Source organism: Microtus oregoni, unplaced genomic scaffold, assembly GCF_018167655.1.
Source record: "Microtus oregoni isolate MIOR12 unplaced genomic scaffold, Mior012 000008F_ref0000371, whole genome shotgun sequence".
NCBI lineage: Eukaryota > Metazoa > Chordata > Mammalia > Rodentia > Cricetidae > Microtus > Microtus oregoni.
The window spans coordinates 26,210,538-26,223,314 of record NW_024543067.1 but is presented as its reverse complement, the minus strand read 5'-3'; the positions used below and the strand labels follow the sequence as shown (position 1 = coordinate 26,223,314).

Here is a 12,777-nt window from a genome sequence, read left to right as displayed (position 1 = left end):
TCAAAGGAATATCTTTCTTTATGTTGGGAAAGTTTTCTTCCATAATTTTGTTAAAAATATTTTCTGGGCCTTTGAGCTGTGACTCTTCTCTTTCTTCTATTCCTATTATTCTTAGGTTTGGTCTTTTTATTGTGTCCCATATTTCCTGAATGTTTTGTGATGAGAATTTGTTGGCTTTGCTGTTTTCTTTGATCAGTGTGTTTATTTTCTCTATGGTGTCCTCAGAATCTGAGATTCTTCTATCTCTTGTATTCTATTGATTATGCTTCTTTCTGTAGGCTCTGCTTGTTGCCCTAGATATTCCCTATCCAGCTGGTCCCCAGTTTGTGTTTTCTTCCTTGCTTCCATATCAGTTTTCAATTCTTGAACTGTTTCCATTACCTGTTTGATCGTTTTTTCTTGGTTTCCCAGGGTATCAAATAATATGGAATGCTTCATGAATTTGCGTGTCATCCTTGCGCAGGGACCCTGCTAATCTTCTCTGTATGGTTCCAATTTTAGTATATGTGCTGCCGAAGCGACCCACTTTGGAGCACCGGACAGAAATCTCAAGGTCCAAATCAGGAGCAGAAGGAGGGAGAGTACGAGCATGGAACTCAGGACTGCGAGGGGTGCACCCACACACTGAGACAATGGGGATGTTCTATCGGGAACTCACCAAGGCCAGCTGGCCTGGGTCTGAAAAAACCTGGGATAAAACCGGACTCACTGAACATAGCGGACAATGAGGACTACTGAGAACTCAAGAACAATGGCAATGGGTTTTTGATCCTACTGCACATACTGGCTTTGTGGGAGCCTAGGCACTTTGGATGCTCACCTTACTAGACCTGGATGGAGGTGGGTGGTCCTTGGACTTCCCACAGGGCAGGGAACACTGATAGCTCTATGGGCTGACAAGGGAGGGGAACTTGATTGGGGGAGAGGGAGGGAAATGGGAAGTGGTGGCGGGGAAGAGACAGAAATCTTTAATAAATAAATAAATGGAAAAAAAAGAAACTGAATCCTAAGCTATGTTTTTCAATCCAATCACTAGAAATCAACTGACCCCATCACTGCTGCCCAGACATGGAGCATGAAAACGACCTGAAAAAAAGAGGAGACCTAGCTGTTGACAGCCATCCAGGTACATTGAAGAAGGCTCTCATTGCTGCCTGAACTCTCTAATACTCAACACAAGTTGAGGAAGCTCTAAAGAAGAGTTAGAAGCTGAAGTGCAGTAATGGTACCTTCCTTCACTGAGTAAGGTAGTAAGGGCATTCACCTTCAACAGGATGGTACATGACATTTCTCCTCTCTGTGCAAGGGTTTTCCAACTCATACCCTTGCCCTAAACAGGTCTCACAAAGGGCCAGTGCTTCCACTCTCCTCAAGTTATCTTATTCCTTTTGCTACACTGATGAAAATGGTAGACCTCCCTCCTAGGACAAAGCCTACTGCAGACCTTCCCCATTTTCCTAAGGTGGTCTCAAGTATTCATTTGGTGGCAAAGATCCTCAAACTTTACCTTTGAATAAAGAGGCCCCATATTAAATATTCCTTACACCACTCACACTGTAACAGCGAGAGTCAGATTTGCCCATATTCAGTCCAGTGTAGTGAAAGGGGGAACTATGATTCCAAACTTCAACCACAAAAATTAGAAAGATCCCATTTTTTGCCAAGAGGTGTCTGGGCTATTCCACACTGATGAATAAGAGCTCAGAATTGCAACCAAAGGGGTTGCAAATCATTCCCTCTGTATTTAATTGAGCTACAGGTCTAGCCACTGACCCTGGGAGGCCCTAGAGCATCCCCTTCTTTTCATGGACATATTTCACTTGACTTTTGGACTCATATTACCTTAGTGCCAATCCCAGGGGCTAAGATTGCTAAGAAAACACTTTTGTAACCATGGGACCTCAAAGGATTCTAGGTAGAGGGAAAAATATAAAAAGCTAAAACTAATAATTATGCTATCTGCCTAGAATGTAGCTGTCAGAAATGCAAAATGTTCTCATCTTTTATGTAAATGAAGACTGTGCTTATGTTTCCCAACTGCCCACGCACAAATAATTACACAGAAAATATATTAATTACAATTCCATGTAGCCTGTTAGCTCAGGCTTCTTATTAACTAACTCTTACATATTAAATTAACCCATTTTTTTAAATCTATGTATCACCATATGGCTGTGACATACTGGAAAAGTTCCGGTGTAGTTCTGCTTTAGTAGCTACGTGTCCTCTTTTGGACTCCACCTAATTTCTTTTTATATCTCTTCCAGCCTGGCTATATTCTGCCCTGCCATAGGTCAAAGCAGATTTATTCATTAACCAAAAAAAAGAAAAGCATAAACAGAAGGACATTCCACATTACTTACATTGATGGATAAACACAGATCAATACAACCCTGAGGAAGCATCAAAGTTTACACAACCACTCATCATGTTGAAAGAGTGTTGTAATTGCTTCTTGTACTCTTCCCAACAGTTGATGTAATATATGGATCATGGAAGTTGGGAGCACAGTAAGAATCAAATGATGCTGAACCAAATCACTCAAGTAAAACTAGCATTTTCCCTTTCTGCACAATGGGGTGATTGGATCTTGCTATTTGGTCAAACATAATCAGGCACTTTTTCTCTAAGCAAGACAGTTCAAAATGACCTCAGAAGTTTCCCCTCTGAGTATAATGTGGGCTTCCCAAGCTGTTTCTATTCTCAAGGCATCTCACATTGTGCCTTTTTGGTGACTGGTTATCAGAAGATCCCTTTGATTAAAGTAACTATCAAGCCTTTCTGTTATTATAAATAACACCCAAGGCCATCCCTCTTTGTTTAAGGAAATTCATAAGAATAACTGATTTTTTAACTAAAGTTATCTCAGATTTTCCATTTTTCTCAAGGTGACCTAGATCAAAGTATCCTCAGATCACCCCCTATAAGCATGTGGGCCTCAGAATTATCCCCATAATGGAGATCTTTCCCCTTTAACTATGTCCACTATGAAAATACATGTGTGACCAAAGGGACTTCATCTTGTTCTGCTTTGAGGTGACAGAGCCTGAGACTTAGGTCATCTTTGCTTCATTAAAGTCACCAGAATGAAGAGGTCTCATCCTTGATACACACACCAATGTAGCTGATGAGAACTGGAGCCTGCCAATCATGACTGATAGATGATGCTCAGATTACTGCCAGGCCTGCCACAGGGTGCCTGAAGATGTGAACCTTCTAAACAGTGATGAAGTCCTTCCTCCACTGCACAAGGTAGAATAGGATACTCCCTTTTGCCTAAGTGGTTTGTGACTTCGCTTCTCTCTTTAAGTCTGCCAAAGTCTTCCATTCCTAACCACCATCTATTTCTTTCAATTAGACTTCAAATGCACACTCTGTAACAAAGAGGGCCTGATATCTATCCTGCATGACTGAGGGGGTCAGGGCCCAAGGCCCCAAAACTTTCAAATTCCAATCAAAAAGGCCTTCAAAACTTACCCTCACTTAGTAAGGATCCAATCATTCCCTTTTGATGAAGGAGGGCTCAGACCTTCTCCCCGTTTACTTAAATATGCTTCACTTACAATACATCATCTGAAAGGGTCATCATTATCCTCTTTTTTCAGGGTCCTCAAATTCCTCCCCTCTGTCCAAACGGTCTGAAAATGTCTTTCTTTCATAGAGGAGATTCAGAGCATCATAATATAGCATCAGACACTATTCGGAAATACTTGGCCTTTCCCCTCTATCCAGGGGGAAATAAAACTTTCTCCCAAAGCCCAAGATGGCTTGTAATATGTTCTCTTTTGCCCAAGGATGACTCCGGCCTACCTTATCTACTATGGGGCTTATAGATCTTGTTCTCTTGACTATGTATGTCTGCTATATTCCCAACTGTCTAGGATTGCTTCAAACTTTCTTCCAGCTACATATATGGGATTATCTTATCTGACCAATAACTTCTTAGACTGAAAATGACCATCCAACCACTTGGAAAACATGCAATGATTACTTCCCAGCCTTTCACAAGCCCACAAAGGTATGGATATTCTCAATACTGAAAAAGATTTGGAAGCTGACTAGGCCAAACCAGACCTTCCTCTGCTCCACAAGGTGTTTACTTTATGCTTAATGGAAAATTGCGATTCCTATTTTATTGAACATTGCCATATACTTTACACCCCTGACAAATAGGTGTAGACCTTCACTTGTGCACAAAATGTCTCAGAAATTCCAGTTATGACCAGAGTGCATTAATGTTTCTCATTATTCCCATGAATTTTGCCACATAACATTTTTGATGAAGGGTATAATAGTCCTTCTATTTCTGTCCCAAGTACCAAGGCCCTACCCATCTTACATAGTGGATTTAGACATTCACATCAATAAAGAGTGCCTCAGGCCTGCCTTGTGTAATCAAGGAAATTTCACAGTTGATTCCATACCTATAACTTCTAATTTGGTGGCCTGGGAAGTACTGTTCTGACTAAAGAGAACCCAGATCTCTCTGGACCGAGGTCCTTGAACACAAGAACAGCAAGATGGGGATAACTCATAATACTGCCTTCACTCTAGTCCCTTAGACAGAGAATTCCTGTCCTACATGAAGAGGAATTTGTGGATGGACCTATACCAGATAAAGAAACTGAGTCACAGACGTCTGTCGTGCAGCCTCTTAGAAGACTTCTAAGACTGCTGACATGCCTGACATAGACATTCAGAAAATGTGTGTTCTAGACTGTGATTTCAAGTTTGGTGCCGATGAAGAAGTGAGTGTCTGGGACTTTCTATAATTCTCAGGGTATCATTCAGGTTTCAGCTTCTGCCCAATAGGTACACAGACATATGACCAAGGGAAGCTGAGATTATTCCACCTAGTCCTAGGGAGCTCCTGACTCCTCCTTCTAGGTTAGAGGATTTTAGATCTTTCACCTGCTCCCAAAGTGGTAGCAAGAATTCTTCTTCTGCCCACATAGGCTTTCTCTGCCTACCTAAGTTCTGCCTTGCTATAGGTCCAAAACAGTATCTTATTTATTAATGGTGATCACAGCACACAGAGGGGACTCCCTCATCATGGATATGCTCAACCTACCCAGACAAGTCTGAGAGTATCCTCTCTTTCTTACTGAAGTGGCTTTTAGACTATCCCCTCTCCCAAGTATACCCCCAAGTTTTGTCTTCTGACCAAAGGGTTTCAGACCTGCCTGCTCTACTAGAGAGGTACATACAAGGGTTCTCAGATCTTCTGAACATGACTCTGTGGGAGTACAATTACTAGGACCATATAATTGGGCCACATACCATTCTGATGTGACCAAAGGAGTTTCAGTTTACTGTCTATAATTTACCAGACAGCCTCAGATCTACTCATTCTGCAAGTTGTCTTCAAATAGGCCCTTCAGTCCAAGGAGAGCCTCACACTCTTCTCCTCTGATTCAGTGGCCTCAGACATTCCCCCACCTAAACCTGAGACCATAGAATACTTTTCTTCACACAATGACTTCTCCAGACATCCCAGGCTTAAAGACTCCAAGCCCATGTGTAGGAAGTAGAGTCTAGAACTGAAGCCCACTGCCTCAAAGCCAAAATCCATATAATGTGGTCCCCATCATTCAAACTTAGATCTGAGCAGCTGAACATATGCTTGAGAAGGAGAACAAGCTTGGGACTCTCATGCAGACTTTTGGAAAATGCCTCACCTACCACACATTTTCTACAGTGGACAAATATCCAAGTATTTGATGACGAGCTGGAAGCTGATAAGGCAGTTCCTGGAATGTGTTCCATTGTATGAGGTGGGCTGGGACTTTGATCTCATGTTAAGCAGTGGGTATGCTGATTTCCAACTTTACCCAATCCAACATGCTATTCAATATCTCTAATAACCCCCAGATTTCCACACTCCTCACAAGACACCATCAAACATTTCCCCTCTGACCCTGGGGTCCTTGTATTTTCTCCGGGCTCTTGTTTCCTCCCTTCTTCCCCATGCACCTTGGCATGTTCCTGACATCTCACCTCTGACCCTTTGATCACTATTCATACATTTCTGACTTATGTGGGGGATATTAAAGGTCTGAATATGAGGCCTTCGATAGTGTTCCCATTGACCAAGGGTGTCGCACACATACTCTTTTCCTTTAATGGAGTATTCAAACTCCACACCTGGCCAAGAGAGTTTCAGATCTTCCCTTTCTGTAATGTATGGTGTCTATACTAACATGCTTATCCAAAGGGCCTCTAATTTTACCTTCTGACCAAGCAAGTGTCTGGCATTCCCACTCTGCTCAAAGACACACGTACATGAGGTAGACAGAAGTCTTGGGCACACTCCTTCTAATCAATAACATTCTTCCCCTCAAGATGGAGGCCTCAGAGTGCAAGAGTAACAAGGAGAGTCTGGAAAGCAGCCATCAGTCTTTAGCGCATTCATCAGAACATCAGAAGTGGACTTCTTCCGACCTTAGTGCCCTGAACAGCACGACTGAACACCAACCTGTGAGGCTTCAAAAGTGACAGACCCCAGCCACGCTCTTGCAATAATGTTCAGATTACTGCATATCCTTCTGAAGATGCCACAGATGATACTGTTACTTTGTTGTTGTTTTGATTGTTGTTCTCTTCTTGGTGTTATTGTTTACTTTTAAGTTTAGAAGAGGACATCTTGATGTTTTCTTGGTATGTTAATTATCTACTGGCATTAAAATCTGGCAACCAATTGTATAAATGTTTCACATGTTCTAATCTATTTGGAAACCACAACGTATGCACATCTTCTACCTTTTTGTATCAAAGACATACTGCTATGCAATTCTATTTTACAAATGTAGTCATTTTAGCCAACATTCATATATATGTATGTGTGTTTTCAAAACTGTTTTCTGTGCTATATTTATTTTTTAAAAATTAAATTCATTTATTTATTTACTTTACATCCAGATGCAACCTCCACTTTTCCCTCCTTGTCCTATTCCATCCCCTTCGGTTCCCATCTCCAATTCACTCCTCCTCTATTTCTGTTCAAGAAAGGGCAGGTAACCTATGGAAATCAACAAAACATAGCAAACAAAGTTGCAGTAAGACTAAACACCTCCCATGCACCAAAGCAGTGCAAGGTGACCCAGAATGAGGAGTAGGTTTCCAAAGCCTGTAAAAGAGCTGGAGATAGTACCTGTTCCCATAGTCAGGAGGCCCACAGTAGGATCGAGTCACCCAACTGTAACACATATGCAGAGAAAATTTCATTTGATGCCATTTGGAAGATCCTTTCTTACATGTGCTGGTCCCTCCTCCTGCAATTTCACAGTGATTAGAAGGATGTTATAAGTACCATATTCAGAAATAAGCCCAATACAACCCGGACAGCATCGTCGGACTAAGAAAATCTTTCTGATAAATGTCAGTCCTTTCTTGTGAAAGCTGAGAGCAGCTTTTTTTCTCTGGATTCAAGCATGGCTTTGTGCAAGGAAATTTGCTTTAGGGTAAAACTGGTTTAAACCTTCATGGGGGCACAATGAGCTTGTCATCTCTGAGACCAAGTGGAACAATAGTTACATAGAAGCATTGAGCAGAACCAAAAGAGAGAGAAAGGGTGAGCAGGAGGAACATTGCATGGAACAGAAAACTCTTGGATGACAGAAAAAGCAGGTTTGACCAGGGTCTCAGAGGGAATAAGCAGAACTTGCTGGGGCAAAGATACTGTGTGTACCTATCATGAGGAGAAACCAAAGTATGATTTGATAATGAAGGTCATGGGAGGAGAGGGGTGAAGTAGCTCTCCAGGGCTGAGGGACTATTGGATGCTGTCCAGAAGAGAGGCTAGGAAGACTTTGTACCTATGGAGCTTCATTTGCATCCTGTCCTACAAAGACCTCCATTAAAGTAGGCTTTTTTAAAAAGTAACTCTAAAAACTTGTGTTCCTGATAAAGGTGGGCTTAGAACCAATGGAACCTCAAACTTTCTCATGTTAATAAAGGATGATACAGAAATTCCACCTCTGTGCAATATAGCCTCTGTGGTTATCTCTGTGGCTATAAGAGCCCCATAGATCCTTCCAGGAGGTGATGGTCCTCAGGCATTCCCATTCTGCCCTAGGAAGCTTATTTTTTTGCCAAGAGAATTTAAAAAATAACCCTGATAGCCAAGGTTCCACATATATTTTCCAGCTTTGCCTGAAGTTTTGTATATAATCCCTATGGCCGAGGAGGTCTATGATTTTCATTGGACAAACACATCTTGGATCACACTGGTTAGAGGTCTTGGGTGTCAAGCTTACTTTCTGTGAATAATGAGAAATACAGTCACATAATGAATTGTTCAAGAGTGTCCTTATTTCTGTGAATCCATTCTATGACCCCAGAAGGCAATTGACACCACAGGTTTGAACCCTATTAGACATAATTCTCCAATACTTACATCCTGATGATAAACTTTAACTAATCATGTTGGTGCAATAGATGATTAGCAGACACTAACAATCCATAGAAGAATTATATTGTAAAAACATAAAATAAAAACTGTTCTATGTCACCTATAAGTATTCATTTTAATACAGTTAATACTATATTTTGTGCTTCGGGTAAACTGAAACATGAAATAGTTTTTCCAACATAATGAAGAAGAAAGAAACATTTTTATGGATCCTGTGTATATTTTCTGTATGCTGCTTTTTCCCCTTAAAATATCTCTAAATTTGGCTTATTAAAGAGCCATGTGGCCTTCCAGATGCAGGATGACATTAAAAGGAGATTCTGGAGTGACACTCTAAACATGCAAATTTATCTTTGAAAATCCATGCCCCTTTGACTTATTTCCCCATTTCTTCTGATTGAGCTTCATTAAGTTGTATTTTTTTTTATTTTAAAGGCAGTTAAGTGGAATCCTTTCCACGATTAAACAGAAAACAGTCTCTGCTCAGGTGAGATGCATTTAGAGGGGTTACAGCAGCAGATGAACATGAGTGTGTCCTCCTTGGCAACACACTAATGATATCACCACCACAGACAGGAGCTTTCTGATTTGTTGAGCACATTTCTCATGGAGGCAATGGCAAAGTAGGAGCTATAGATATTGGGGAAGTTGCAGGAAGTCTAAATGAATAAGGGATTGCTGATTCTTGATCTGCATGGCTCCCCTTTCCAGTCCCCATATCCATCATCACCACTTCCTGGAGATCTGCCATCAGCATTTTGAGACTTTAAATTTGCACATTTCCCCCTGCCTCCACTACTAGTGCAGTCCAAAGGCTAAGGAAAGTGGATCTCAAGACACATGAATTCAACCCTGTCCCTAGACCAGCATATCATACACAAAGACCAGTGCTTTGGTCAGTGTTTTACTGCTGCGAAGAGACACCATGACCATAGCAACTCTTGGAAAGCATTTAATTGGGGCTCGATTATTGCTTCAGAGATTTAGTCCATGGGCATCATGGCAAAGAAGTAGCATGTGATGCATAGGCAGACAAGATGGCTGAGAGTTCTACATCCAGATCCAAAGACAGCACGAAGAGAGAAACTCCGGGTTTGGAATGCTATTGAAAGTCAGCAGAGTCCAGCTCTGCTGACTTCCTCCCAGGGTTCTGTCAGGTTGCCTCAGCATAATGAAAAGTATCTTAGGATAGCTCTAATTTGAGGGAAAAGACGTATGCTTTCAGCTCCAGTCAAGCCTCTTTATTGTTCAGTATTAATTCTAATTTTCTTGCCCTAAGTATCAATAATTTCTTAGCTTCAATTCTCTCTCAATTCTAATTCCAATTCAAATTTCTGTTCCAATTCATTATTGTTATAATTACTCTACATTCTTTCTTCTTCTTTTTTTTCTTCATTTTTCTGCATTCTTTACTCTTTCAATCTTATTTTTTCTGCTGCTGCAAATTCCCAAGTGTGTGTGTGTGTGTGTGTGTGTGTGTCCACTCATTAGCAATTTGTTAGTAATAAAAAACTACAAGAAAAATTCTTTTTTTAATATTTATTTATTTATTTATTCATTCATTATGTATACAATGTTCTGTCTGTGTGTATCCCTGCAGGCCAGAAGAGAGCACCAGACCTCATTACAGATGGTTGTGAGCCACCATGTGGTTGCTGGGAATTGAACTCAGGACCTTTGGAAGAGCAGGCAATGCTCTTAACCACTGAGCCACCTCTCCAGCCCCTACAAGGAAAATTCTTAGAGACACATGCATTCTTTGAAGATATGTAACAAAACTTATCAGCTAGTTTGTAGCTAACTGTAGCTGCAGCTGTGTGGAGATCTTTGCCCTCTCTTAAAGGGAACCTCTACAGGTTACAACGAAAGAGAACTAAACCATTGAGAGATCTAAGAAAAAGACAAAGAGTATACGTACTATTTTACATTTCTTTATTTTTAATTGAGCTATACATTTTTCTCTGTTTCCCTCCATTCACCTTTCCCTTCAACCTGCTCCCATTATTCCCATGTTCCCAATTTACTCACATGATCTTGTCTTTTTCTACTTTCCATGTAGATTAGATCCACATATGTCTCTCTTAGGGTCCTCTTTGTTGTCTAGGTCCTCTGGGATTGTGAATTGTAGGCTGTTTTTTTATTTGCTTTATGTCTAAAAGTCACTTATGTCTGAATACATATGATATTTATCTTTCTGGGTCTGAGTTACCTCACTCAATATGGTGTTTTCTAGATCTATCCATTGGCCCACAAATTTCAAGATGTCATTATTTTTTCCATTCTGTCCTACTCCATTGTGTAAATGTACCACATCTTCTTTATCCATTCTTCAATCAAAGGGCATTTAGGTTATTTTCAGGTTCTGGTTATGACATATAATGCTGCTATTAACATAGTTGAGCACATGTCCTTGTGATACGTTTGAGCATCCTGTGGGTTTATACCCAAAAGTAGCATTGCTGGGTATTGAGGTAGGTTGTTTCCTAATTTTCTGAGAAATCGTCATACAGATTTCCAAAGTGACTGTATCAGCTTCCACTCCCATCAGCATTGGAGGAGTATTCTCTTTACCCCATGACCTCTCCAGCATAAGTAGTCATCAGTATTTTTTTTAAATATATTTATTTATTTATTATGTATACAATATTCTGTCTGTGTGTATGGCCAGAAGAGGGCACCAGACCCCATTACAGATGGTTGTGAGCCACCATGTGGTTGCTGGGAATTGAACTCAGGACCTTTGGAAGAGCAGGCAATGCTCTTAACCTCTGAGCCATCTCTCCAGCCCAGTCATCAGTATTTTTGATCTTAGCCATTCTGACAGGTTGAAGATGGAATCTTTTTTTTTTCTTTCTGGATGTTAACACTGTGGATTTCTTTTTTTTTTCCATTTTTTTATTGAGAAAAGGAGAAAAAAAAACAAGTTTCCACCTCCTCCCAGCCTCCCATTTCCCTCCCCCTCCTCCCACCCTTCTCCCCCTCCTCCCACCCTTCTCCCCCGCCCCCCACTCCTCTCCCCCTCCCTCTCCAGTCCAAAGAGCAGTCAGGGTTCCCTTCCCTGTGGTAAGTCCTAGGTCCTCCCCCCTCCGTCCATTTCTAGGAAGGTGAACATCCAAACTGGCTAGGCTCCCACAGAGCCAGCACATTACGTAGGTTCAAAACCCCGTGCCATTGTCCTTGGCTTCTCATCAGCCCTCATTGTTCGCCATGCTCAGAGAGTCCAGTTTTATCCCATGCTTTTTCACAGTCCAGCTGGCCTTGGTGAGCTCCCAATAGATCAGCCCCACTGTCTCAGTGGGTGGGTGCACCCCTCGTGGTCCCGACTTCTTTGCTCATGTTCTCCCTCCTTCTGCTCCTCATTGGGACCTTGGGAGCTCGGTCCAGTGCTCCAGTGTGGGTCTCTGTCTCTATCTCCATCCATCACCAGATGAAGGTTCTATGATGATATCTTATAGTTGTTTGATTTTCATTTCTCTGATGGCTAAGGATGTTGAGCATTTCCTTAATGGCTGAAAAGCCATTTTAGATTTATCTGTTGAGAGTTCTGTGTTTAGGTCTATACCCCATTTTTATTACATTATCTGTTCTTTTCATGACCAATTTCTTGAGTTCTTTATATATTTTGGAGTTAAGTCCTTGTCTGATATGAGTTGGGTGAAGATCTTTCCCATTCTGCAGGCTCCTGTTTTGTCTTTTGCTTTACAGAAGCTTCTCAGTCTCCCATGTCCTTGGGTAGGTAGAATAAACATAATAAAAATGGCAATCTTACCAAAAGCAATCTACAGATTAAATGCAATGCCCAGCAAAATTCTACACAGACCACAAAAGAACAATACTCAACCTCCTATAGAAAAGCAAAAAAACCCAGGATAGCCAAAACAATTCTGTACAATAAAGGAACTTCTGAAAGCATCACATTCCCTGACTTCAAACTCTACTCCAAAGCTACAGTACTGAAAACACCCTGGTATTGGCATAAAAACAGACAGGAGGCCAATGGAATTGAATAAAAAAAAACATGGATAACAATCCACACACCTACCAACTCCTGATTATTCACAAAGAAGCAAAAATATAAAATTGAAAAAAGAAAGCGTATTCAGAAAATGATGCTGGTATAACTGGATATTAACATCTAAAATAATGAAAATAGATCCATATCTATCACCATACACAAACTCAAGTTCAAATGGATCAAAGACCTCAACATAAAACCAACAACACTGAAGCTCATAGAAGAGAAAGTGGGAAGTACACTTGGACCCATTGACATGGGAAACCACTTCCTAAATATAACGCCAGTAGCACAGACACTGAAAGCAACAATTAATAAATTGGATCTCGGCTGGGCTAGGGGCTGCGGATGG

At 41.0% G+C, this 12,777-nt stretch overlaps 1 non-coding gene across 1 annotated transcript; it reads right to left on the bottom strand.

The window, feature by feature from the left end:
* Positions 1-418: 418 nt before the first annotated feature.
* Positions 419-526, bottom strand: LOC121452047. The gene has a single exon (XR_005974784.1). It is a non-coding gene; the product is annotated as a U6 spliceosomal RNA (small nuclear RNA).
* Between the last annotated feature and the right edge of the window lie 12,251 nt (positions 527-12,777).